This window comes from Talpa europaea (assembly GCF_964194135.1).
Source record: "Talpa europaea genome assembly, chromosome: 4".
NCBI classification, from domain to species: Eukaryota; Metazoa; Chordata; class Mammalia; order Eulipotyphla; family Talpidae; genus Talpa; species Talpa europaea.
The window spans coordinates 91,536,938-91,563,197 of NC_140070.1; positions in this window are offsets into that span (position 1 = coordinate 91,536,938).

Consider the following 26,260-nt stretch of genomic DNA (forward strand, 5'->3'; position numbering starts at 1 on the left):
GGAGCCCCGCGCGCCCGCCGGCCGGCCCGCGCCGCCCGCACTTTCCCCCTCCGCCAAAACTTTGGGTCGCGAGAGGTCGGGGGCGAGGGTCGCGGCGGCCGCGCCGGCGGGGGGCGGGGGGCGCGGAGGCAGTGCCCCGCGGGCGGGAGGCTGGGGGCCGGGCTGGGGAGTACTAGGCCAGCCGGTGCCAGGCTGCGTTTGCAACCAGCACCTCTCGGCGCACAGGCAGCGCCGCCCGAGGGGGGCACCGGGGCCGGGGCGCGGGCAGGAGCTGCCCGAGGAAAACAACAACGGAGCCCTCACGCCGGCGGGAGGCTCGCGGCCGCCCCGGGAGCCCCAAACTTCATCTCGGCGAAAGTACGTGGATCCCAGCCGGGTCTCGGCTGCCGGGGAGGTGGGGCCTGGGGCGCAGGGGCAGGGGAGGAAGGTACGGGGAGGCAGCCCGCACGGCGTTTATTGAACGTTTCGTGTGTCGGTGACCGGGAACAGCAGCCCAGTTGCTCGTTCAGCTGGAGAGTTGGGGTTTGGGTGTTGCGGCCCCGCAGATCGCTGCCCTCTCACCCCCACCCCTAACCAAATGTGCGGCGAGTAGAGAAAGTGCTGTTTTAGTGCCAGAGTAGCCGGGAGGAAGAATAGGGAGAGAGGGGAAGAGGGCGAGGGAGAAGGGGGGAGAGAAGAGGGAGGGAAAACGGGGGGGGGAGTGGGGGGGAGAGAGAGGGAGAGAGAGAACGGGAGAACGCGAGGGAAGAGAGGAGGGGGGAACGGGAGGAGGGAGGCTGTGTCAGGATTTTGCTTGAATGTGGGATTATGTTGTGTCAATAAGTTTAAGGTGGAGAGAGCGAGGCTGGGGGTGGCGGTGGAGGGAGGAGGAAGGCCTCGGCTGTCTAAAGTCTTATTTCTGAAGGTAAGTTATGGCATTGCATGGTCGCGATGACAGAAAACTTGCAGATCCTTTATCCGGGGATGGGGTCGATGCCTCTGGAAGGAGCTCCCCAGCCCTCCTCAGCCACACTCGTGTTACACTGTTATTTGCTGCGATCGGGTCGCTAGTAAATTACACAAATCAGACTCGAGGTTTCTTTTCCTCCACCACCTCGTCTCGCTCGCTCCCCCTCAGAAATGTATTATTTCAAAACAATTTTCGGTATTGTGTGAAACTTAACGTAACTGAGACCCAACCCGAGTCCTGTAATTGGCAAGAACCCCGAATCCAAGAATCTGGAACACGTTTCTGGGTGAAATAGCTGCGATCCTTTCTGCTAAATGAGGAAGGTAAAACGAAACGATGCAAAAAGCTAAGACACAACATGTACGACAGAGGGGGGGGGGAGCGGGAGAGACGGAGAGAAGCTATTTTTTGCTTTCCTTTCTGTAGAAAGGAAAATAAAGCGTGCATTCCCCTTCCCTCCGGGTGGGAAGGGTCTCGTCAATATTTTCACTGTCTGAGGACAGATCAGTCCAGGTGGATCTTGTTGAAAAGTTTCGCGAGGTGGGGTGGAGGTGGGGGGGGCGCGAGGGGGAAGGTGGGTGGAGGTGGTGGGGGATGGGGCCGGAGCGGGCTCTGCCTCTGCTAATGGTCATTGGCCTGGGGCTCTGAAACCATTGCCTGTCCTGCTAATGACACGTCCAGTTCTGGTCTCCCGGCCGCGGACGCCGGGCTGCCGGGGACTGGGGTACTTTCCCCGCGAGGGGAGGGGCTTTCTCCGCCATCCCCCGGGGTTGCCCACTCGCGGCGTGGGCCCCCGCGCGCGCCCCCTCTGCTGCGCGCCGCCACCGCCGCTGCTCGCGCGACTTTTGTGGCCAGTCCGCGGCGAGGGGGCGCGGGGGGTCCCCAGCGCGGACGTCCCCGCGCCGCCACCCGGTGCCCGGCCCCACGCGCGCCGCGCCGCGCGGTCCAAGCCCAGCATGGCAGCGCCGGGCCGGGCGGCGGTGCCTCCCCGGGGGGCAGCGCAGGCAGCGGCGGTGGCGGCGGGATCCTCGCCGGGGCCCGCGGGAGGAGGAGGGGGAGGGAGGAGGGGAAGCGGGAGGAAGAGGAGGGGAGGGGAGGGAGGCGTTTTCTGTCCAGACCGCCGCCTGTTCGGGCGGGCGCGGGCACGGGGACACCCCACTCGTTGCTCCTCCGTTAGGGGAAGGTGTTCAGCAGACTTTTACGCCTGGAGTGTAGGGTTTGCACTTCATTTTTTTTTTCTACCCCCTCTTCCCCAAAGCAAGATGGACTCTATTCCCTTTCTCTTTCTCCCTCTGCCTCTGCCTCTGTCTTGTCAGCCTTTAAGATCGACATTTTGTACTAAGATGCAAACTTGATGGTGACCAGCAACAAAGCCAGGGTGGGATCCCTCGCTCCCTGCTCCCTCTCCATTTCCTCGCTCCCTCCACCCCAACCTCGGGGACCTGGTGGCCCCGCACTTGCCGCCGGGGGCTCTGGCGAATGTGTCTCCCGGCTCGGTTCGGAGCTCCGGTCTCGGGAATGCGCCCGGGGCCGGGCGTTTGGGCGACGGCTGTGGCCGCCCAGGTCTGCAGGGCGGGGGACTGCGCTACCTGGACCCGCTGCTGTGGCCGTGCTGCTGCCTCCGGCCGGCTGCTGGGCTCTGAGGAGGATCCGGCACAGCCTATCGATTGCTATGATTTGGTTACGGGCGTATTTGTCCTGGGGGTGGCGATCACTTGTGCAAGTTGATGGAATGGTCGCGGTGTGGGTTTGGGATTTGCAGAATGGATCAACTTTATGCTTAATGCTTACAGGGAATAGGGAAACTAGGGTGCTAGAGACACCCTGGAATGCCATCAGGGCTACCCCCAGACTAGACCCTTTGAGTACAGGGAGCTGCTTTGCCTTTCCTTACCCCATAGTTCTCTCACGTGGGGGGTGAAGACAGCAAAGGGTTGGTGGGGAGCTGGACTTCTGGATTTCGGGGTCTTTCATAGATGTTGCAGGACTTGGGACTCTATTGTAAAGCTCCACCATGCTGATGATGTACCTTTATTTGATACTTTATAGGTCGCTATCATATGACAAAGGCTTTGCGGCAGTTCATCTTCCCCCCTGTGTACTTTCCATTTGCCTTCCTGGGTAAGTATGCAAACTCTTCCTACAGGGAAGCTGGATGACTGTTAGTAATGACATAGGGTCCTTATTTTTCACACAAGAATATGTTTCATTGGGATTACAATGCAGTTTTCTGCAGCAGAAGTCAATTTGTAATTTTTAGTATTTAGAACTCAGCTGCTTTTATGATTTTAAGATAGTTTAAATGTGCATTTCAAGCATATCTGCAAGTGTCATTTGAAAACTCATTTTCACGTAAACATTTTAATTGGTAATAAAATTTTACACAGAGTTGAAGACCTAGGAAATTTAAAGCTAAATAATATTGCAGAAAGATTGTAGCCTATGAGTGGAAAGGATTATTAAAAATCCAAGGAAGCATTGTGCAGAAGGTCTCTCTAGTTATAGTGACGCGACATTGCTTAAGCTTTCCTGAGTTTTCCTTCTTGGGTAACTTTCGTTGTTTGTAACACTTTACTTTTGGTGAGGAAGAGTAGATTGGGCAGTGTAATAAATCTAGAATTTAGTATACCAGATTGATTTAGAAGGCAAATAACTGTTCAAGTTATTCATGACTTCCTTCAAAATTTTTAAATTGGAGGAAATAGATGTATTTTCACAACATGTATAAACAATAAACAGTGACTTTGAGAGCCTTTAAGTGCTTTCTCAGATAATGCCCCACAAATGGAAAAATTGGTGAAGTAATCTGGGGGAGTAGTAAATACCTGAAAAGTTTGTGAGGATAGTCTAGGTGAAAATTGAGGGTTTATACAACATTTGAAAGCAGCATGGTGAGTCCACAATGGAGAAGACCGATTTGCACATTTGCCCCTCATCACAGGGAACACCTCAGGTACTCTAAATTGCTGATATGTTAAGAAAACCAGTTGTATTACAGTGTGTTAAAGAAGCTGTGGCCCTTTACAGTATTAGCATAGTGAAGATGCAGTCTATATTTCATGAATGAAAAGGGACATGAACTCATTTTTCCATAAAAGAAAAAGAAAAGGGACCTTGTCTGTTTTCTTTCCTGGCTTGCTAGGACATTTTGTACAATTATTAAAAGATAGTCATAGAATTAAAAGGAACTGAGTTTGAAGACTGGACCTTTCTGGTGGTTTCCACATGATAGTAAAATACTTTGACATTGCTACAGATTTTAGAAAATATTTAAGTTCTATGTTCAACATTTTTTGTGGAATATATCACATTATTTTAGATAGGTGGTTCATTCAGCTGCAGATCTGATAATACGCCACACACATATATAACCAGTTGCAGTGGTAAAATGAGATGGTTAAGGAAGATGAATTTAGTGTTTACCAATATATGTGTGTTTCATTGTCTTTTGATTTTTTTAAAGCTTGTCTGCAAGAGAGGTTTCTCATTTTTAAACATATGGCAAGAGCATTTAAAATGCATTCCTGATTACTAAGAACACCACATTTATACATGTGAGGCACATTATTTTTTGTTCATCAGAGCAAACTTTTAATGTTAGTTTTTCCCTCACGGAAATACATTTGGCCAATTCAGACTTTAAAATGGGAATTAGTAATTTCTAGAATAAAAGCGATCTGATGAACTCTTGCATCTCTTTGAGATATCAAATAACTGCTTCATTAAAATGATATTTTTAAGAACAGTCTTAGTCTTTGAAGTCAGTGTAGTTTTTATAGTATAAGGCTTGTAACAGTGATCTAAAAAAGTCACCCTGACAATGAAATTATTAGTTATTTGCATCTAAAATGTATTTATTAGGCTTGGGCCTCAGTGATCAAAATAAGGATTTAGATAAAGAAGGTGTGCTTCTATATTGCCAAGAGTTTCCAAACTTCCAGTTTTTTTACTTTACATATCTCCATATAGCTCTGAAACTGGTGTCATAATTAGCATTTTATATTTAATTCTAGTTACTGAAAAGGGGGTTCATCTATGTTAGTGCTGCATCTTTGGAGGTAGTCACAATTTTAGGAAGAGTCTTCCACTAGAGATGTAGGTATTAACAAACATTTGAGAGATTTTTTTTTTTTTTTTTGTGGGACCCTTGCCTGTGGCCGGGGATCGAACTGGCGCTGCAGAGTCTGCGGGGAGCCTTGCAACCCAGTGCTCAACTGCTGCACCACCAGGGGAGGCCCTTTGAGAGATATTTTTAAAGGCAATTTTTAAAAATACATCTTTGTATCCAAATCAAAAAAATTGTTCCTGACTTAAGAGTTCATGAGATACCGTTGTTTTTAAGAGACCTATAGCTGTGCTGTACAAGTTGAAAAGTATATAACACCTTTGACCTTTATAGATCTGTCCTTTATGTTAATCCATTGAAACAGAAGATTTGTTTAGGTATTGACTTTAGAATACAGCTTTGAGTGAAAGCTGGATGAAAATATAATTATGGTTTGCTTGTACTGTGGGTATGTCATTCACAAGATTTTTTGTATGTAAAGAAGGAACAACAGTTCTTAATGTGAAAATCTAACTCAGCAGGTAAAGTATAAAGTCATTTTTTTCAGTAAAATTGCAAATAATTTCTAATAATTACTCATCAGCTAACATAATTAAAATTTACACTTTCCTATACTTAATCAGAGTATTGGTAAAAACAAGGGCCATGTTTTTAACTAGCTCTTACCATGAATATCAACTACTTTTATAATAGAAATCTTTAATAGAAGTGATAAGAACTTCACAGCTCAATCTTATTAAAAAATTCTTTTGAAAATCTCATTACAAATGGGACTTTTTGCTGTACTAAAGGAAATCTCTGAAATTACCAGTGTCTTACAAAAATGCAGAAAATATTTAAAATTGTGATATTTAAATGTTCTCAATTACTAAATTCAGACAGTTAATTTTTATGTATTTCATCACCATTGCAGCATACTTTAATTTTTAGTTTTAAACTTAAGGAGACATTTCTGAACTTAAGGAGACATTTTTCTTGAACTTGAAATTTGAAGTCCACCCATTTTTTAACATTTCACCACTGGGGGCACCTTTTAAAACAGCTCTGAGTGGTATCTTATATTTTTAGGCAGCCTTCCTCTCACTAGGAAATGAAAACAAACCCAAATTATAAAAACATTGTAATTTCACAGCTTCATTTTATTGTGTGCTTCAGGTAAACCAAATGCAAGAGGTCCTCAGTCTATATGTTTTGAGAAACATTCTTCTGAAGGTAGTAAGGACTAATGCTAAAGACTGAGTGGAGTTTCTCCAAGCTTAAAGATTCTGTGACTGTAATTCACACAGTGGGTTTGTACTGCCTCAAGGGTAGTTATAACAAATTGTGTCGAATTGCAGAGATTTCTACATTTTAAATCATACTTTAGGAAAGCACTTTTTGCGAACTACTTCACTCAATGTCATGTGTTCCTGTTATCCCTTAGAGGGCAATTACAGTTCCTTGAAATGCTAGGACATCATTTTAAAACTGTAAAGATGCACTCAGAAAATCCTCACGTATTATTGGGAGTTTAAATTTTTTAAAAAAATTTGAAGATTTAATTATTTATGCATACAAAGAGCTGGGGTACAGGCTAGAGATGTGGGCGAGTGGGGGTGTGTGAGAGGATTCACCAGAGACAGAGTGGGGAACAGAACAGGCAGATGTACTGTAATACACTGCTGAGGGAAGCAGCGGGCGAGACAGGAGAGGTCTGCTGAACCATGTGGGTTGCTCCCTGGTGGGGTGGGGATCGAACTTGTGCTGCGGATTGCTGCATAGTGTGGTGCTTAACCCCTTGCACCACCAGGGAGGCCCCCCTTTTTTTAATTTTAAGATTATTTATTTATACAAGAGCTGGGGTATAGGCCAGAGGCGTGGGAGGGTGAGAGGATTCACCATAGACCGAGTGGGGACCAGAACAGGCAGACGGACCAAAAACACTGCTGAGGGGAGCAGTGGGCAAGATAGGAGAGATCTACTGCACCATGTGGGTATCTCCCTGGCCGGCTGGGAATCGAACCTGGGCTGCAGAGGCTGTGGACAGCTTCACAGTGCTGCGCTCAACCCGCTGTGCCTCCGGGGAGGCCGGGGAGTTTAAATATTTTTAATACAAAAATAAAGTGAGACTTGAAAGCATACCAGTCACACTGTGGAAATGCAAAAGAGGAGAGGTCAATAAAGCTATCTGAAAGTATATATAAATGGAGAGAATGAAAGACTAATCGAGTAAAAGACTTAAAAAAAGTTAAGTCTTGAAGCATTGACACACCTACCAAGATATAAACTTACTAAAGTTTTAAGAATCTAGATATTGAAATAACTTCAGATAGTGAGGAGGTTGTATAAAATGCAAAGTGAAAATTAGTTAGAATGAGTTGGATTATGTGAAATCTTAGAAAAAATATTGTGGCATATTAATTAATTAAACCAGTAGTTAAACATGACCCTTGGGTGAAATGTTCACAGAATAAAACAGGAACTCCTAGGGCTAAAATAACTGAGATCCTCAAAAGGACATAGAACATGAAAATTTATTTGTAATGGGAATAATTGAATTAAAGACTGATAACTTATTTCAAAGGAGAAATAAGAATGAGGATAAAAATTATTTTAAGTGGTTGTATTTCTGAAATGTTTTTGAGTGAGGGGAGATGTATAGTAAGAAATCCTTTTTATATCGCAACCCACATAAAAAAACTGAAAGAAAAGTTTCATGAAACAGTACTAAGAAAATGCCCTCTGTTATTTTTTATTCTTAATGTAATCTTTCTAAATCTAGTCTGTCCCAAACTACTTTATTAAAAAAATTCTGGGTATCATTCACTAATTTGATCTGATAACATAGAGTTTGAAAAACACCAACTTAGATTGCTTGCCAAAAATTGGGGTTCCTAGCCCCTATCCCCAGATATTCTGATTCTGGGGTGTTTGGGGTTGGGATCTGGGATCTGCATTTTGACTAGTATGGCAGGTGATTCTGAAGCATAGAGGAGATCCTTCACACACTTTGAAAACTCTGGTATAAGGTATAGGTGCCACAAGGTGAAATGAGAGTCTTCCATTGAATGTGGAGATAAAAGTTCATTGACTGCTAAGGCCTCTCACAGCTTCAAGAATCTGTGGCTATATTTCAGTCAGCATGTTTGTAATCCAGATGGCCTTGACACGATTTTTTTTGTTTTTATGATGATGTGAAAGCAATTAGAATTTTGATCTTTCCTGGACTAGAGGTATGCAAGCTAGTGCTGCTGGACAGTGACAATGAGCCATTGCTCCCGTCAGCCACTGAATCATAATCACAGGGTTAAACAAAATATGCTCTACAGTGTACTGTGTTGCCAGAGTTCTTGTGGATATTGTGTTTGGTGTTTTTGCATTCCATCATGTTTGCTTTTTACTTTTAGTACCTTACTCAATAAATCACAAGTTGAATACTTTATTACATGGTAGGCTTTGTGTTGGATGATTTTGCCCAGTTGTAGGGTAATGTAACTGTTCTGAGCACGTGGGAGGTATGCCGGGCTGAGTTACCATATTCCATAACCTAGGTGTATTAAATCCATTTTCAGCTTAATGATATTTTTAATTTATGATGGGTTTGCCTGGATGTACTCCCACTGTAAGTTGAGAAAGATCTGTCCTGAGAGGGTGCTCATTGCCCTTTGAGATACTCCTTTCTAGGTAGTACATGGAAGAGAGGCTTTGTGGCCCCAAATGCCTGGTTCCATTCCTCCTGCCTGTGTTCTTATTAGCCGAAGAACTTTGAGCATATTACTTTGGAATAAACTTCCAAAGTATTATATATTAAACTTCCAAAGTATTATATAGGGAAAAGGACATATTAATATTATTGTGCAACAGTATGAGAATTGTACAAGACAGTAATGTATGTTATGATCCATATCCACACTCAGCACTCAATATACTGTATGTTTTTAGTTACATCTCCACTCCAATGCCACTAAACTTGAAAATTCTCAAAATTGTGCCTTTTAATTTTTATTTTCTCTGAAGAGATTCTCAACCCTGTTACCATGAAACTGGTACATTTTTAACCAGATGTAAGGTGCTGGACACATAATAAGGAAGTAATAAGGTTGACTAGAAGGAAAAAATAGATGTGAGCCACGCCACAGTTAGTTATGGGGCTCTTTATATTTGGGGAACTAGTTTTTGAGAAAGAGTATATTGTTCAAAAATGAAGAATCATGTAAAAAATATATAAATAAAAGGAAAGAAAGACATACCACAGGACAAGAAAACAGCTTTTTTTTTTTCACATTGCAAGGTGGTTAGTTGGCATTTAGGCATTCTCTATGGTGACATTGATACATATTAGAACATCTCAGAGCATCAGCTCTCAAATTTTCTTCTACCAAGATACATGTGACTGATATTTACACTTGGGACATTATGACTTCCCTGGTTATAGACATAGATAAATTATGTGTTGTATTTTCTAGGTAGTTCACATTGTGATAAAACCACTTCTTCCTCTATTAAGAAAGTATGTCAGAATACAAACAAGAATGATATTCTAATAATGAAAACACTGAATATACCCAAACACACATAAAATCCTTTTTAAACTATGGTACTTCGTAACCAATTACTTGGGGCACTCATCACAACCAATTAAAACTTACTCTGGTATCAAGGCAGGAAGACTGAGAAGCATTAAATCCAGAGTGCATAATAAATTACACTTCACAAAATAGGCACTTAAATAAAAAAAGAGGAACAAGCTAAGGGAAAGATGAATGGGAAATACACCAAATCCCTGAAATCTCAAACAATGAAAACCAAAAGCTAGTGAAAATGCAACCTGTTCAAATGCAAAGGAAGTGCAAAAGACTACAAGTATCAGGGTTCTCAAACAATACACATTGCCTCTAATACATTCACTTTTAAGTAGTCTCAACATCCGTTTAATGTGTTTGAATACATTAAAATTATTTAACTTTGCATTTCCTGATTTTTGAGGTTTTATTTGCCTGGAACATTTTTCTATTTTGCTAAATTTTATTTGCCATACTCACCTCCAGTGAATTGTTGTTAGATATTTTGAAATAGTAGTTGTTAGATATTTTGAAAATGTCTTTGTACTTTGATGTATACTGGTATATACATTCACACATCCTTCATCTAAAACAATCTCTGAAAAACAAAGTTGTTTTTTTTTTTTTGTAAAAGTTTGCATGAGAACTCATTTATTGGTGAAATCTGACCCAGAGTGTCACAGGCTTTTAAAATAGTTTTAAAATCTACTTTGAGGGGCCTCCCTGGTGGCGCAGCGGTTGAGCACTGGGTTGCAAAGCTGCCTGCAGCCTCTGAAGCGCGGGTTCGATTCCCGGCCGCCAGGTGAGGGTCCCACATGGCACGCAGACCTCTCCTTCCACCCACTGCTCCCCTCAGCAGTGTATTTCAGTCTGTCTGCTCTGCTCTCTGCTCTGGCTCTGGTGAATTCTCTCACTCGCCTGCACTTCTGTCTGTACCCAGTGCTTTTATGAATAAATAAATCTTTTTTAAAAAAAAGTTTATTAAAAAAAATAAAATCTACTTTGAATATTCATATATTTTGCTGTAGAAATAGTAGTATGTTTGATTATGAGATGGTATCTTAGTTCTAGCAGGTAATGTTATCTAATGTTATCTATGCTGTCCTTCTTAAAACCCACAAAATTCTGAAACATACTTGGACCTAAGGGGTGTAGGTAAAGGGTTCAGGGCCTCCTGTGTTAACTTCTTCAGTTCATAGAGTGAAATTATCTGGTATCCCTACCCATTTAATGCAGTGAAAATCCTTTTGCTAATTTTTAATCACTGATTCTGAACATTATGAATTCATTGCAAGCTAGAGAATCGTGGATGATTTCTTAACGTTATTCAGCTCAGTCAAATTGTGTGTTGAAACCCTGTGACTTCAAATGTAAGGATGGACTACCTAAGAGATTTAGAAAGTTAGGTTAGCAGAGGTTAGGAGACTATATAAGAGATTAGAAAGTTAGGTTAGGAAAGATTAGCAGAGGTTAGGTTAGGTAGTTGTTAATATCATTTCTATCTCCTAAATTGAGGCTACTGGGTAAGAAAATCTTAAACATGGATACACACTCACTCAACCATTAGTTGAACCTCATATCACACACATCCCCATTAGTTTAATTTCATCTTCCCCCACATATCCCCCTCTATTGAACTTCATATATCCATTTTGACATTGATTCCTTTTTTTGTCAATGTTGTACAGTAGTTATTTTTATTAAACACATACACAGAAATTTATACATTTGAAACTTCTGCCTTGTTGAATTTTTCTTATGTGATGGTAAACAAGCTTTAGTCTACTTTCATTGTGATTTACTATTATAAGAAGTTTTATGAAGGGGATTTATTTTCCTTTATTATTGCTGCCTGTACATTTCTTTCCTTCTATGAGTAAAGTAAAAATAGAAAGTCTTTTTTGAATTTACACTCAGGTGAGAGAGTTTGTGGGTTATATTATTTTATAGACGTTCTAGAGTACCTTATTGTCAATACTTAATTATGAAATGCTGAGTTAAGATCTTACTGTTGTACTTTTAATGTTCTGTAAACCACTGTAGAAGATGAAAAGTATGGTGTGAGGAATAGTCTCTGACAGGAGGAATATAGTAAGAACTGTCTCTGGGGCTTCCCTGGTGGCGCAGGTGGTTGAGTGCCGCACTGTAAAGCTGTCCGCAGCCTCTGCAGTGCTGGTTGGATCCTGGATAGCCAGGGAGAAACTCACATGGTGCAGCAGACCTCTCTTGTCTTGCCCGCTGCTTCCCTCAGCAGTGTATTTCAGTCAATCCACCTGTTCTGTTCCCCACTCTGTCACTGGTGAATCCTCTCACCCTCCCACACATCTGGCCTTGTACAAAAAAGAAAAAAAAAAAAAAGAACTGTCTGTCTATTGCATGGTCATACTTAAGTTAGTCTTTATACTAAAACTATACCAATAGACCAAAACTGTTAGTAACTAAAGAAAGTTTTTCTTCATACATTATTTATTGATAGGACTGTATCATTTGGTATAGGAATGCCAGATTGTGTAATTCAGGAGTCTTATTAGCAATGCTGATTCTTTTAATATTAAAAAATGCTGAATTGTTTTTCAGTTTCTGGTGCACCTCTCAAAACTCACCCAAGTGTAGAGTTTTTATTGACATAAAGGATATGTGGTGGGGCATGGAACAAATCGAGAAAGTAATTCTCTGTATCCAGCTGTCAAGCTTAGATTATCTTTTGAGTTATTGGAGTTATAATTTTTTTTCTTTCCTTCCTTTCTCTCTTCCCTCTACTTCCTTTGTTCTTTCTCTCCCCTCTCCATTTATCTATTTATTTTTTTTTGTCTCTTTCAGACTATTTAGGGCATTACTCTTTGTCATGTGTGATTTTGTCTACAAATGTTTGAGAATGGGAATATGAGCTGAACTTTTTTTAAAAACATTATTTGATTTTGTTTGCAGTTTTTAGCTTATTTTAGTATTTATAACTACTTACATATAATAAAGTGGCTGATAATAGGATTTTGAGATTTGCTCAGTTCCTTACATGTAAGTGTCAATTAGGAAGGGGTTATGAGGAACCTTTTAGCAGGACTGTGTGAAGTAAAGACACCTGTTGTTTTTATGAAATAAATTGAGGTAAACTCAATTATCCAATCACTTGTGTTATTTTAGGGTAATAGAATATATAGATTCATTTATATTTAAGGGAAATGTGAAAGGAGTTTTCTTTAGAAGAGTTTCCCAAACAGTATTTTACTATGGGAGGAAGGGAGAAAGATAATTTGGACTGAGAGCCTCCTTGTGAGGCACATGCTTTATTTTTACGAATTATTTTTCACAACTTTCTGATGAGATATACCCCTCTTCTAATGATGAAGAATTGTGTGTTGAAACCCTGTTAATGGTTAAGTACCTGTCTGAGGGCACACAGGTAGCAAGAGACTGCTGGGCTTAGAATGCTTGGCTACTGTCTCCTGACATTTCTTTATTTATGGCATATTCCAAGAAGTTAGAAATGAAAGGTTTGGGGCAATTTTCAGTCAAGAATTCCCCCCCATTCTTCTTTCTCTCCAAAAAGAAATCTTCATTTTTGAAGTGATGAGGTTGGAATGCTTTTCTCTACTACTTAAAAAAATATTGAAGGAACATTGGTTTATAACATTATATAGGTTTCAGGTATACAATCTTAAAAATCAACATCTGTATATACATACTATATTTTGCTTGCTGTCAAAAAGTCTAGTTGCCATTCTTAAATATACAGTTGAACCTTTTAACTTGATTTCCACACCTATCATTCTTCCCTTCTGCTAACCCCTATTTTGTTCTTACAGTTTAGTTTGTTTTTGTTTGTTCATTAGTTTTGTTTTTTTTTTCTTCATGTAGTGTTTATGTTTCGCTGTTTGGCTTTTTTCACTGAGCACAATATCTTCCAGGTCCATCCATGTTGCAAATAGCAGGATTGCATCTTGCTTTTAATAGCTGATTAGTATTCCATTGTGTACATAGACCACATCTTTATCAGTCATCTGCTGATGGGCTCTTAGGCTGTTTCTAACTCTTGGCTGTTGTATTTAATGCTTCAGTGAACCCTGTGGGGAGGGAGGCACATGTATCTATCAAACTAGTATTCTTTGGCTAAGTATCCAAAACTGGGAAAATTTTCATGGAATTTCTTTTTTTAATTCTTTGAGGAATCTCCACGTTGTTTTCCATAATGGCTGCACCAGTGCATTCCTACCAAGTGTATGAGGAGTTCCCTTTTCTCTGTCACTGTTAAGTAGGTAGATAAGAAAGCCTCTGAGCTGTACTCTGCCACATATTTTCATTAGTGAGGTCCGTCTGCAACTTAGTTTATAAATTATGTCTTACGAACTTTCTTCCTAGTTGGGTCTTTTGTGTGTGTGTGTGTTTGTGTGTATACATATATGAGTGTAGACTATCTAATAACAATACTTTTTTAATGCTTATTAATTCCCATGGTGTATCAGTAGAAATCATTTATTTGAGGAATTGAATTTTCCTTACAGAATATTGTGATTTTTCACTCTGGTACTTGTTAATACTTAATCAGCAAATATATTTTAATGAAGAAATTTAACCATATAACATGGATTGTGTTATAAAATAGTTTTCTGATACTTGTTTTGAAGAGAAATTAAGTATTATTGGAAAAATTAATAGGGTATATTCATGGATTTCATTTCAGGATGTCTGGTGATAAAACATGAACTATATAAAGGACTCATTAAAAGTTACAGTTTTCCAAGTGGTTTGTGGGCACTTTGGGTTTAATTTACTTAAGAAATTTTTTTCTGCTGTGATAAAAGATTTTATAAGTTATCCATTTGCATACAAGTAGCAAATCATTTGGAAATACAAGGTAACATGTTACTATTTTTATTTTTACCAAGAACACTGTTCATCTGAAATTAAACTCATATTTGCAAATTCAGCAAAGTTAGCTTAATTCAGATATAGAAAAAAGTTTGTCATTCTTTTATAATGACTCTTCTTTTTCCCTATTTCAAGAAACATGTAAACATATTGGGTTCCGATTCTTGTGTTTTATCCCTTTTTCACCAATAATGAACCCTTCTGTACTATCCGCATTCAAGTAGGCTGGTAAGCAGAGTAAGCTTTATGACTTTGACGCCTTACTTTTGTCTTATTTTCTTGAGTCATGTTCGAAAAACTTTTTTATATTGAATATTTTGGTGAAAGTGTTGATAAGATTCAGGTAGTAAAGATTATTATGAATTTAATTTTATAATTCAGCATTCATGGATTGAGTGCCTGTGGGGTGTTGATGCTGACTTAGACTTTGAGGATATAAAGATGAATATGAAATACCCTTATCCTAAAAGCAAATATGTTTTATTAACTGTGAAGAAGTCCAGTTATTTTGTGTTGATCTAATAGATGTGGTAGAAGACAGTACTGTGTAAATAGCACTGAAAAGCTAATTCCTACATAGGAGCTGGACATTGAAAGAGGTGTTGCATCATGTTTGACTTACTTGTCATTAGGTTGTAAAACTAATTTGATCAAAGCATTAGAGCGCATTTAAAAAAATTAGACTTCTAAGCCAAATTAGCTTTTATATAAATATAGTGCATCCTTTTGACTTTCACTTAAAAAATACAGCTTTTTTTTAAATTTTTTTTTTATAGAGGCATGTTTTGTTTGTTTGTTTGTTTGTTTGTTTTGTTTATACATGCACTGGGTACAGTCAGAAGGGCGGGAGGGTGAGAGAATTCGCCAGAGCAGGGAGCAGAGCAGGCAGAAGGACCGAAGTACACTGCTGAGGGGAGCAGCGGGCGGCAGGAGAGGTCTGCGCGCCATGCGGGACTCTCCTCCCGTGGCCGGGGAGCAGCCGGGGATCAAACCGGTACCGCAGAGGCTGCGGGCAGCTTCGCAACCCAGCGCTCAACCGCTGCGCCACCGGGGAGGCCAAAAGATACAGCTTTTTTTTGATAGTTTTAAATTTATATTAAAAAGTTGTTTTAGTCAGGTGTTTTGGGTTTCCTTTTTACTTGTTTTTCTTTTTTTATTCTCTCTTTTTTTAAAAAGATTTATTTATTTTTATTTATACAATAGCCGGAGTACAGGCCAGATGTGCGGGAGGGTGAGAGGATTCACTAGAGCCAGAGTGGGGAACAGAACAGGCAGAATGACAAAATACACTGCTGAGGGGAGCAGCGGGTGAGACAGGAGATGTCTACTGCGCCATGTGGGTTGCTCTGAGGCCAGCGAGGATTGAACCGGCGCTGCAGAGGCAGCGGACAGTTTCACAGCGCTGCGTTCAACCACCTGCGCCACCAGGGAGGCCCCTATTTTTCTTTTTTCAAAAAATTTATTGCTTACTGTTTTCATGACCTGTAATAACACTTTTAATAGAATGGTCTCATTCTTGGACCAGTATTTTTTTTTAATAGAGGCATGTTTTATTTATTTATTTGTTTGTTTGTTTTTGTTTATACATGCACTGGGTACAGTCAGAAGCGCGGGAGGGTAAGAGAATTCACCAGAGCCAGAGCAGGGAGAAGAGCAGGCAGAAGGACCGAAGTACACTGCTGAGGGGAGCAGCGGGTGGCAGGAGAGGTCTGCGCGCCATGTGGGACCCTCCTCTGGTGGCCGGGGAGCAGCCGGGAATTGAACCAGCGCTGCAGAGGCCGCGGGCAACTTCGCAACCCAGCGCTCCACCGCTGCGCCACCGGGGAGGCCCTGTAATAACACTTTTAAAGTTAAAGAAAGTGTTTGAGTATTCTACATACACCAACTCTTATTAAAAAAGCATACTGAACAGAACAATTTTGAACTATATGTGCAAACTATTAAAGGTTCAAACACATGCGATTAAATTTTTTTTAAATTACTGTAACACCTACATTTACTTAGATAAATTATACTAGGAGTACAGTAAGGAGGACAGTAAGCCCGCACTTGACCTTTGATAGATAGATTCTTGGAAACTGCAACTTTAAGTAAAATGATACCATACCAAAATTTCACACCGAAAACTAGGTCCTTGAGTAACTTCCTTTTGTTCAAGGTTGGCTGTGAATTTTTTTTCCTCATCAGTGTTGTAAGGAAACAATTTTATTGAAGGACCTGATGCATATAATTACGATCTCTAGTCCAATTATTAAGTACCATGTGAAATTCTAAGGAGTTGAAAATACAACTTTCTAATCTTGGGCAATTACAGATGAAAAATAAGCCCATTGTTTCCATCAAGCACTTTCTTGGTTTTCCAGGTTGTTGTCAACCTGTGGCTTCTCTTGTCATTTGCGAGCCATGCCTTGGAGGACCCCTGTGGATTGTTCCTCCTCATCTTCTATGCTTAGTGATCTATGTCTACTCTTTGGATCCCCCTCTGACTTGATTGAATCCTCAATAGCACTTCTTTTAGTCATGACTTTAGTGTTTGTAACACCTCAGAATATATGCATTTATGCCCAGTTTTATTAGTGATCCTCTTTTTTAAAAAAAAGATTTATTTATTTATTTATTTATACAAGCACTGGGTACAGTCAGAAGCGCGGGAGGGTGAGAGAATTCACCAGAGCCAGAGTGGGGAGCAGAGCAGGCAGAAGGACCAAAGCACACTGCTGAGGGGAGCAGTGGGCGGCAGGAGAGGTCTGCGTGCCAGGTGGGATCCTCCTGTGGTGGCCCGGGAGCAGCCATGGAGCAGCCGGGGATCGAAGAACCAGTGCTGCAGAGGCTGCAGGCAGCTTCGCAACCCAGCGCTCAACCACTGTGCCACCGGGGAGGCCCTAGTGATCCTCTTTTGACTGGTCAAAAACTTTGTTTCTAAAGTATTTTGCTCTTTGTTCCAGATGCCAGTGTGGGTGTTTTAATAACAAATACATTCATAAGCAAAATCATTAAGACGAAACTGATCTGAGCTTATTTTTCATAAGCTCAAGAAGTTGATTATGATGTTAGTGTTTAAAGCAGCAGTGAAGAACACACATACAGAATAATATCTTGTGAGTCTTCTGTCGTATATCTTGGGGCTGATTGTCATCATGGAAGTACAGCCATTCAAATCCCATTCGTTACCATCCTCATGGTAAAATTGAACTTCTTTACAGGCTTTTTTATGTGGGCATGTGACTTCATCTCTTTGGGTATACACATTCTTGTAGCCCTAGAGAACATGTTCAAATTGGTGGAAAGACTGGGTTTTGTTTCATTTTAATAATTTCCTACATTTAAATTTCTGCATGAATAATGTAAAACCTTAACAAAAGTTTTCTGTACCTTGAAAGATCTCAAAGAATTGGGTCACTTGTGTGCATAGTTACCCATTCTGAGGACCTGGTCTCATAAAGAGTGATGAGTTTACTACATAAGGAACTGTGAACATGAATCAATTGTTAGGATGTAGATTTCTTTTTTTTTCTTTCAATGTGACCATATATATCATTCTGGGCCTTAAGCTCTAATAATATACTTTAAGAATTAGAGGATTAGTAGTTTTCTTCATTAAAAATACTTTTCTGAAATGTTTTGACTTGGGTTTACAAACTTAAATATTGTTAGTGATCAATTATAATTTCATAGTTCTTCATGTGTATTTTTAATTGTTCTTCAATTAGCAGCGGCTACTGATTTTACAGAATGAAGTTTTACTATTCCCAGGTCCCTATATATTAAGTAATCAGTGAACTTCAAAGTACACAAATACACATAGGGGAACTATGTGAAGAAATACAATATTAATCATTTTATGAAGAAGAGCTGTCTTTGGTAAAATAAATTATTGTTCTCTTATATCTGTTTGGTAATTCTGGGTTCCATATATTGAATTGTCTTTATTTTATGCAACATGTGTTTATTGAGTGTGTATATTACATAATGCTGAATTAAGAATTCTGGAATTTGCAGAATGAAAAGTTAATGGCTCTAGCATCAGGATGTTTCTGGTACAGTAATTACACACATACACCAAATGTGAAATAGAAAGTAAAGATGCTGTACTTACTGTCTGGAGAACATGGATCATGAGTTTGGGGCAGGAGGCAACCGTTACAGAGGGGAAACGGGATGGATATGAATTTCGGTTGTATTGTTTAATGTTTAGGCATCCTCGCAAAATGCTTATTTGAATATAATCAAGAGATAATGAACTTAGTGGAAAGCATCTGTTAGAAAATGGACCTAGTGGAAAGTCAAGGTTAAAACCACCTGGGCCGGGCCTCCCCGGTGGAGCAGCGGTTGAGCGCTGGGTTGCGAAGTTGCCTGCAGCCTCTGCAGCACCCGTTCGATCCCCAGCTGCTCCCAGGCCACCGGAGGAGGGTCCCACATGGCGCGCAGACTTCTGCCGCCCGCTGCTCCCCTCAGCAGTATACTTCCGTCCTTCTGCCTGCTCTGCTCCCCTCTCTGGCTCTGGTGAATTCTCTCACCCTCCTGCGCGTCTGACTGTACCCAGTGTTTGTATAAATAAATAAAAAAATAAATCTTTAAAAAAAAAAAAAAAACCACCTGGGCCCAAACAGTTTATTCTAAATGTGTTATCTCCAAGCCAGTTACCTCCAGGAAAAGGATCTGAGGCTGTATTCTTGATATGTGAACATTTATTTGTAAATCATATATATATATAGGGCTATTAGTAATGTATGTAATAAAATATAAATAGCTTAGAAATGAAAAAGATTAATTCAGTATAATGAAAAATTCTAATATTTTCTTTTTTAAAAAAAAAAACATTTATTTATTTATTTATACAAGCACTGGGTACAGTCAGAAGCGCGGGAGAGTGACAGAATTCACCAGAGCCAGAGCGGGCGGGACCCTCCTCTGGTGGCTGGGGAGCAGCCAGGGATCGAACCGTTGCCGCGGAGGCTTCGGGCAGCATTGCAACCCAGTGCTCAACCGCTGCGCCACCGGGGAGGCCCCTAATATTTTCTTCTCACTCCAGTAGACTATATCTTATTCATGTTTTGGGGTTTGAGAATCTCTCTTTGGAACCCCTTGGTCAAAATTGGGCCACCCCCAATTTAGGTAAGTTCTGTGAGATCAGGGGGTTTGTTTTGCTCATTGCTATATAACCAGCAAATTAGGCTGGTTAGTAGTTCAACATTATGGTTCTGGGAGAATAGAGACAATTTTCTTGTTGTTGCTGTGGGCCTTTGCAAGTGCCTGCCACATAGTAGGGACTCAGTGAATACTAGACTACTGAGTAGGAGTGCAGACAGTATGTAACTTGGCATGAGGAATCTTGAAGAGGCCATTGATCTGTGGACATGAGAAGGTAAGTTCCAGAATGTCCCCTCAAGCAGGACAGTGTCTGGGGATAGACTAGCTATCGGTTGGAAGAAAGAAATCATCCATGGGGGTGTGTTGTGGGTGGGTATCACAGTGTTAGTGAGAGCATCTCTGAGGAGTGTGGCCTTCGCTTTGGCTGCCTTAGATCTGAAATTAAAAACATGACCTTAATAGGATCTGGATTTTGCTCATCTGGATTTTACTCTTCTCTAGTGTCTGAGGACACAGTATAGTAGATGTCCGATTAATTTTTGAGTTGCTTTGTTTTATACTATTTATTGGATATAAGAGGTTCTGTCCCTAGGAATGGATCAGCATCAAGATCAGAAGCCTGTAAATGAATCCTGCTCTGATTAAAGCAAAGCCAGTGATTCTGGGATTACCTCATATACAGATATGTTTATGAGCCTTGGCAGTGCTGCTTGCACAGAAGTGCCCTAGTGACTATAATTGCTAAATCACATTTAGTTGTTCCCTTAACGGCCACTATTAACATGATTTTATTGACATATTATCAATGAAAAACAAAGGGTTTATGATAGAATTTGTTTTTTTTTGGATAGAATTCTTTCTTATATGCTATTGTCCTATTTCTTTTTCCTCCATCCCTAAAGCTGGTACATGTTATGGATCACCCCGATGAATAATGCTCTAGTTAGGGTTGAATTTCTTTAGAAATAAAGAAAGGTGGTTTGCATTTTCTTCCCTTTTTAAAAAGTTTTCTTAATCAGACTTCCTCTCTAAAAGGTGGTAAAAATTCTAATTTGGTGGCCATAAAATAAACCTGTCTTGCATTTTATTGAGCATTGTCAGAGGTGGGGAGCACAAACGTGTGTCCTCCCTGATAAGTTACGGTATTAGCTCTTTCCTTTGGAAGGTGGCTAGAAGACATTCTTCTTTGAAACTCTCTGCCACAGTGGTCAAGACAGATATCCCCTTTATCCCTCTACTCTTCAGTCTCATGACAGGCTCATTTAAAGCAGTTTTATATCTGCACAATTGATACATTACTGTATTCTAATTTGCAATTCTGGTGTCCCCCTAGGTTAGTCTGACCAAGCCTTCGATAGTTGAGTCAAGATTTCTGCAGAGAACCCTCTGTATCTTTAGCTTGGTCTCCAGATGAAGACTCCACGACAGTTAAAACTTCTTTGTTCTCATCCTTTTCCTCATTAAGCCATCAAATCTTATTGCAAGGCTGTCACCCTTTAAAGACACAGTAGTAATACCTGTCTTAAACTTGTTAATGTAATCTAGAGTTTATACTGTGATTTCACTGACATCTTACTTGCTCTTTATAACTAATGCTGTGAGATAGATAGTAGGGTATCATTATTGCCATTTTGCAGATGAGGAAACAAGCTCAATTTTATTAAATGATTTGACCCAGGCCCATTGAGTTTGCAGTGGCTTTCTTGAAACCTGTACCCCAAAATTCTGATCACTCCTCTGCCCACTGTGCTAAGAATTTTATCTTACTTGAACTAAGATCTCCCCCTTAGTAAGTTTTATTTTATTTTATTTTATTTTATTTTATTTTATTTTATTTTTTAATTTTCTAGAGGCATGTCTTATTTATTTATTTATTATTTGTTTGTTTGTTTGGTTTATACATGCACTGGGTACAGTCAGAAGCGCGGGAGGGTGAGAGAATTCACCAGAGCCAGAGCGGGGAGCAGAGCAGGCAGAAGGACCGAAGTACACTGCTGGGGGGAGCAGCGGGCGGCAGGAGAGGTCTGCGCGCCATGTGGGACCCTCCTCCGGTGGCCGGGGAGCAATCGGGGATCGAACCGGCGCCGCAGAGGCCGCGGGCAGCTTCGCAACCCAGCGCTCTACCGCTGCGCCACCGGGGAGGCCCAGTAAGTTTTATTTTAACCTAGTAAGTTTTTAACCTAGTAAGTTTTATTCTAAGTATCTGAAACAGCAGAGGCAATGACAATGATTGTTTCAAATTGATGCCCTTTGGGTTACAAAATATCACTGAAATGGCCTTTAATTTCTGGTGTACTTAAATCTATATGTGTGTCTAAAATATGTTCTCAGATCACATGAAATGACTGTCCATTTGACTTTTTTTTACAGCTTATGATGGAAAATTAACTACATAGGGACCTCACACTGACAAAGAATGTGCTTTGAAGTGTGTATTAGGATTCTTAAGTGAGATTTGGATTATGTATTGGGGCCATTTCTTTTCTTGTGATACATGTTTCTGAAATTAAAATGAAAATTAATTGGAAAATATGAATTGATATCTAGATATCTGAGTTACACCCATTTTTGGAACACATTCATATTATAATTTGCTATCAACTGGTGTTTTCAAAGAGGTGAATCAAGTGCTAAAGTTTCTTTTTGAATTTGAAAGGTATGGCACAGGCTAGTTAGAAAATTCAATACAGCACTGCTGCCAACTGTAAAAGAAGTGGTTTTTACTCCCAAATTATTTATAGCATCAATTACTCAATATTTTACATAGTAGAAAAGTTTTGCTTGTTAGAATCTTATCTCAGTTTCCCAAGAGACCTAGTAATTATTTTATTGAGGGTGAATGATAGAAGATTGATAGCGGTACAGCTCCAGAATCTCTTTATTGAAAAGGTTTGAAGGTTTGACACAAAAGCAATTTATTTTGAATATTTATTTCTATAGAGTATCTTTACTTCAACTTAAAATTAAATTTTTAAATTTGTGTTTGAATGTTTATATCAGCTTTGGGACATGATGTAGAGGCTTGTTGAAAAATATGTAGAGAAACCAGACACGTGTTTTATGGACGAAGGCAGATGGGAGGGGTTAGAAAGTGAGCTTTGTTTAACTGGATTTATATTTAAAATGGAGTTTGAAAATAAAAGTTAAGAGGAGGGTAAGTAGGTAGAGTTCCTCCCCACCCTCAGTTTTTAAGCAGTTATATAAAGTCTGAATCCAGTGGTCCCTCCCTTTCCACCGGAAAACAGCCTGCGAAGTAGGTGTTACCATCTCCATTTTAGATGAGGGAACTGAGTCTCAGAGGCCGGCAAGTTGCCCAAGGTCATTCTTCCAGTAAGTGGTGGAGCTGGCATTCCATTCCAGCTCATTTTGTCTGAGGAGGCCACGCTCCTGCTCACTCACTCCCTTTTACTGCCTCTTGTGCTGCCCACATGACATTCGTATCACTCTGTAGTGCCACGTACCTGTCTTGGCATCTATTGCACTGTAATACCCAGGGTTTAAAACATGGTCTCTGGCCCAGGATAAAAGTATCTTTTCTCTGTTTGTGTTCTTACACTGTTGGGCATATTGCCATGTATGCAGTTGTTCATTAATAACTGTATTTCTTGAACATTCAAAACATATGGTGGGATTCTAAAGTAAAAAAGTTGGAACTATAAAGTATTCTAAGAGATGAAATAACTGATTTTTTTTACACTTGATCTTAGCCAAAAGGCTGAGGAGTGATTTTTTTTTTTAAATGTGCCACTACATAACAAATAAAATTACTTTGGAATTCAGATAGTTACATTCAAAGTGAATAATAGAATTTTCGCTCTAACACGGATATTTGCAAATAATCTTAGAGTAATGTTATTTCAAATTTGAAGAAAGCAAGGCCCAAATTAATGTCCATATTGAGTGCAGAGCTAGAACCAAGATATAAGATTATTGGGTTGGTGTTTTGCTCCAGAATTGTGCTTAGCTTCAATGTGATGTAGAATATATTTTTAGTCAATTGGTGGTACCATCTTCACAGCAGGAATGTAATTTTTCAATGTGGTGTTTGTATCTATTCCCCCTTCTGTCTGAGAGTAGAATGTTCCTATTTGGTAGGACTTGGTCAATAGGTTATTTTTTGGCCCTGAGACTACTGTTACCAGTAATTTACATGGAAAGTTTTTTGAGTGTTCCCAGACCCAAAATATAACTTACCAAATCACCCCAAATAAGAACATTCTACTTTCAGAAAGTGGGGGAAGCCTGAAATGGTTAACAAGCTGAAAATATTATTTATTGTTAGAGGAAAGCTATATGTAATACATTATACACATTAACTTTGTAATCATTTTGTCTAGTTGGCTTCCGGTTTATTTAGTGTAGTATTACATAATTTTGTTAGCTATCAGATAATAAACTGAAACATGACTTTGGTGTAGTTCCCTGTGTCCTGTGAAGAAAGAGGAAGAATATGTAAAACAATAATGCATTGTTAAGTGGTCTGCCAGTTAATCAAATGACTTTTTGGGAAAACCTAGCAGTACAGCAGCTCATCCAAATCTCAAGCAAAAGAGCCTTTAAGGTGAATTATTCTAGGGCTGTGTTAGATTTTGTTCTATCTATGAAAAGTATAAACTGCTCATAACTGGTTGATCAGAAGAAAGATTTCGTAAAGCTGTAACAGATTTAGTTGTGAAAAGATGATTTAACTGATTTGTGTGCTATGATGCCTCATGGTGGCCTTATTTAGAAACAGCTGTAGTGAAATACAGAGATCATACATACCTTGTAACTTTGACTGAATCCATGCAAATGTAAATCTACTAAATATTTGTGAGTTAAGACTTAGATCATATTTTCAAGGTTGGAATTTTTATGTTTCATATGGGAGAAATCAACCTCTGCTCTGCAGTTCAGGGAGGAAGTCCGGTCTATCTTATCAGAGCTCTGCTTCTGGGAGTTTACCTGGGGAGTGCCCATTCTCCAGTCCCAAACTTCCAGAGAATCAGAGCCAGGTAGTCCTGACAGCTACTAGCTTAATTTGCTCCTTTGAGTAAATTTTTAAAAAGGCATTTTTTTTTAAAGATTCTCTAGTTTTAAACGCTGGAAAGTTACCATAATTGATTCTGTTAGAACAAGATACTTTACTGCCTTCTAGCTGCAAATTGTCATAATACTTAGTTGTGTTTTGTGATGTGAATAGCGCCCCCTAGGTTGCACATATCACAGCTTGCACAGCTATGCTCAGAGGCCTGCTGAGAATTATACCACAGATCATTTCTTTAGACATCAGATATTAAAACATTACATCTAGAAACCTATAATATGGTTCTTGAATATTAAAAAGTAGTTTTTAAAATCATATTTGGAATTATAAATATAATAGGAACTAAGGAAGAAAAAGTCTGAGACATTTCTTGATCTCTGCATTGTACTGACAAGACTGTTCTATTCCATTCTCAAGGCCCACCAATTTAATGTATTCTCAAAGTTAGTATGTCTTTTAGAGTTCAGAATAAAGAAAAAAAATTTCTGACCTTTATAAAGGAGACTTTTTTTTTTATTAGGTAGGTGCAGTAATAGAATGCGGGATGACTTTAAGCTTCCACCTCTTTTATCCATCATTAAAAGTTAATTGTCACATCATTTAAGTACAACTTGATGGGATTTTTAACGTACTAAAAATTGGCAACCTTTGATGAAGAAAGCAGGTTCTGAGAGGACTTGAGTTAAGAGAACGAAAGGGAAAACGAACCTTGTATAAATCTTAAGTGGCAGCTAAATGGAAATAAAAGCTTTTAATTTTTGTGGGAGAATGGTGATAGTAGATCAGTACCTGATGTTTAGTTGGAAGTGGAAGGTTTCAGAATGCAGCTTGTCTGATTCATGGGTGGTGGTTTGGATGACGAGGGATTATAGAGGATAATAATGCATTTACTATCTTTTTGTTGGTCTTTGGAATTATATTCTTAACAAGAGCAGTAATTACCTTTCTCATTTTTATTTAAAGATTGGCAATTGGTGGGATATTCAGCAGGAAATCCATTACCCTGTTTTTAGTCTGTGATGCTTCCCTCGTTGAACTTGAGTTTTTACCCAGTAGGTACTGATGATGCATTAAGTAGTTAAAAATCACAATTGTGCTGGGCCCTTCATTCAGCTCAGTGACATGATTGTACAATACAGAACTACAAATAAAATTTTAAAATGGTGACCAGTTCTCACAGTTTTGGAGAAAGGGCAGTAAAGTGTTGCTGGTTTTTAAAAAGGAGAGTGCTTATTTACAATAGCTCAAAGGTACTAATTGTTTCTTGTAGGAATATTAAACCTGAAACCTCAAGGTAATCCTTAACCTTTTGCTTTTATTTAGGTTCCATTGACCAGTAACCAGTTTTTCCCCCACTGTAATATCTAACCTCTCCAGAGTTTTCCTGCTAGCTTTCTGGCTTACAACTAACTGGAAAATGTTCAGTTTGTTTATTTTTTTATTTTATTTTTTTTTTTCTAGAGGCATGTCTTATTTATTTATTTATTTATTATTTGTTTGTTTGTTTGGTTTATACATGCACTGGGTACAGTCAGAAGCGCGGGAGGGTGAGAGAATTCACCAGAGCCAGAGCGGGGAGCAGAGCAGGCAGAAGGACCGAAGTACACTGCTGAGGGGAGCAGCGGGCGGCAGGAGAGGTCTGCGCACCATGTGGGACCCTCCTCTGGTGGCTGGGGAGCAGCCGGGGATCGAACCGGCACCGCAGAGGCCGCGGGCAGCTT